The sequence below is a fragment of the Ascaphus truei genome, chromosome 22 (assembly GCF_040206685.1).
Source record: "Ascaphus truei isolate aAscTru1 chromosome 22, aAscTru1.hap1, whole genome shotgun sequence".
Classification (NCBI taxonomy): domain Eukaryota; kingdom Metazoa; phylum Chordata; class Amphibia; order Anura; family Ascaphidae; genus Ascaphus; species Ascaphus truei.
The window spans coordinates 3,974,546-3,977,407 of record NC_134504.1 but is presented as its reverse complement, the minus strand read 5'-3'; the positions used below and the strand labels follow the sequence as shown (position 1 = coordinate 3,977,407).

The 2,862-nt window shown below is 52.2% G+C and overlaps 1 non-coding gene across 1 annotated transcript; it reads right to left on the bottom strand.

Annotated features, from left to right (window-relative positions):
• Positions 1–212: 212 nt before the first annotated feature.
• LOC142472907 (U6 spliceosomal RNA) lies at positions 213–322 on the bottom strand. The gene has a single exon (XR_012789890.1). It is a non-coding gene; the product is annotated as a U6 spliceosomal RNA (small nuclear RNA).
• Between the last annotated feature and the right edge of the window lie 2,540 nt (positions 323–2,862).

The window sequence follows — 2,862 nt, the reverse complement described above, 5'->3', positions numbered from 1 at the left end:
GGGGAGGGGGGAAGGGAGGGGTGGATGGATGTAACCCTTTTGAATCTGGAGACGGCTTCCTAATACATTGCAAGGCAGCGGATTCCATAAACCAAGCCCGTCGCTTTTCAAAGCTGAGTAACAATTGCGCGATCAGCCGAGCCTTGTTCGCCATTTCCCCCTCCGGGTGTTTAATAAATATTTGCCACGAGTTTCTTCGGTGCGCCCAGGGTACAGAGACGGAACCTGGACGTGCGAATGTGCGCGTCATCCTTGCGCAGGCGCCATGCCAGTCTTCTCTGTATGGTTTCGGTTTTAGTATATGTGCTGCCGGAGCGAGCCCTCACTTGGGCCCACGGTCTCCTATAAAACGCATGTTTATTGGACAAAAAGGTTAAAACCGGTATAAAGCAAAAAAAAAAAGGGAGTGGAACGTTTTACTCGTGGCGCACGCCCCCATTTACTGGACCAAGCGGCGGCCGTCCCCAGTCCTCAAAGGGCCACCAACGGGTCCTGTTTTAAGGATATCCCTGCTTCAGCACAGGTGGCTCACTCAATGGCGGAGTCACTGATTGAGCCACTGGTGCTGAAGCAGGGATATCCTTAAAACCAGACCTGTTGGTTGGCCACCGCTGTACTACATCAAGACCGCGCCACAACGCGAGCCCCATAAGCCACACAGCAGCCGGCGTATTAACCGTTAGCAGAGGGTGGAGTCGGAGGGGTGGCCTTGTAGCCCGGGTCGCCCGAGAATCGGGCAGGTACGGTATATATGGTACAGATGGAACAGGTGCTTGCAAAATGTTGAGAGATAAGAATGCTCAGTGCATCTGTAACGACATTACAAGAAGCGCGTGGCTCTTTAGCCCCTAAATGTTTCCCGGCCCCTCTTGGAGAACGGGTGAATAGCCGGGCACTGCAGGCACTCGTAGCTGCTGCCATAGGGTTGCATTTTGGCTATGACCGATTGATTTGCAAACCCATTCATATTGCTCCGTCTGCCTCGCCTTCACTCCGAGGATTTCAGGCAAGATCATGATCACTGACGGCAAGTTATAAAAATCAGATTATAGGCTTTTGAAGAGGCCGGGGCTAATCCATCGGCAAACATTATAGGGTTTTAAATCAGATAGCCAGTTCTTGAGTCATATGTCATATGAAATATTCCTCACGCTTATTATTCCTAGCGCTTAACCACTTTGGCTTCCAGAGGGGCCGGCGCGGCTCGTTGAGGAATGAAAACAGCTTGAATGTTAACGAAAATAAATAAGGAGAAATAGCTCGAGCAATGTAGGATTTTAAAGCTAAATAAAGGGCAGAAAGATAAGATTTTCTTTGATGTTACTGTCATATCTCAGAGATATTTTGATAGTGACAGACCCTTAGCTAAAAAACGTTTCACCCAGTACAGGGGGGCTCAACTCCAGTCCCCAAACCTCCCCAACAGGTCAAGTTTTCAGGATATCCTTGCTTCAGCGCAGGTGGCTCAATCAGTCCTTGTTTCAGCACAGGTGGCTTTAGCAGTCCTTGCTTCAGCACACTTAGCTCAATCAAAATAATTCATGCACCCCCTGCTTGACACCTACCCTGATTGTTCTTGTTGGCTTATGGTGAAACTGACACGCACCTCCGCGGACACCCTCTGACAGGCACCTCCGTGGACACCCTCTGACAGGCACCTCCGTGGACACTGTGATAGGCACCTCCGCGGACACTGTGATAGGCACCTACGTGGACACCCTCTGACGGGCACTTCCACGGACACCCTCTGACAGGCACCTCTGTGGACACCCTCTGACAGGCACCTCCGTGGACACCCTCTGACGGGCACTTCCACGGACACCCTCTGACAGGCACCGCCGTGGACACCCTCTGACAGGCACCTCCGCGGACACTGTGATAGGCACCTACGTGGACACCCTCTGACGGGCACTTCCATGGACACCCTCTGACAGGCACCTCTGTGGACACCCTCTGACAGGCACCTCCATGGACACTCTGACGGGCACTTCCACGGACACCCTCTGACAGGCACCTCTGTGGACACCCTCTGACAGGCACCTCCGCGGACACTGTGATAGGCACCTACGTGGACACCCTCTGACAGGCACTTCCAAGGACACCCTCTGCAGTGTGGGACCCCTCCTGCAGGCCTCTAGTCATCACCCATCACTTGCCAAGGCTGCTGGTACGCACACAGCTCTCCCTTCCCTCTGCTGTGGCCCTCACTGCCCCCCTGGAACATACATTTGCCCCCAGGCCCATCCCTTCTCCTCCCTCCCATGCCCAAGACTAGCCCCTGCCCCCACCCCCGGGCACATAACTATACCCCTCCCAGACACATCGCCTGGTGCGATTAGCACCCATTGCACCGGCCCTGATTCTGGGACAAAATATAACTGCTCTGTATGTAGCAAAGAAAAAAGTCCCGCTGAGATCAATAAGATGTCTTTCTTTCATACATCTGGGGCAGTTGTTTTTGCCCCGGATTACTCTGCTTGTGCCTTCATACTCCTGATGATAATGAGACGTAGGATGACAATCCTTCCACTAGTGTCAATTGAAAGGCACACGTGCTTTGGTATGCTTAGAGGTGATTATTGGTTAGGTAAGTACTGTAGGGACTCATCATATGGTGAGTCCCTACAGTACAGCCATCTACTGTGCCCCTTTAGTGCCACGTATGGATGTATATCTTTATATAGCGCCATCCATGTACGCAGCGCGTCACCGCCGTAACACGCGGGGCATAACAATACAACACGTAATGGGAAGAAGCGCTCCAGGCAAAACAATAGGAAAAGGAATCCCTGCCCCAAAGAGCTTACAATCTAAGTTGTTATAGGTCTACTAGCTGGCATAGACCATAGGTTGCCTCTCCCT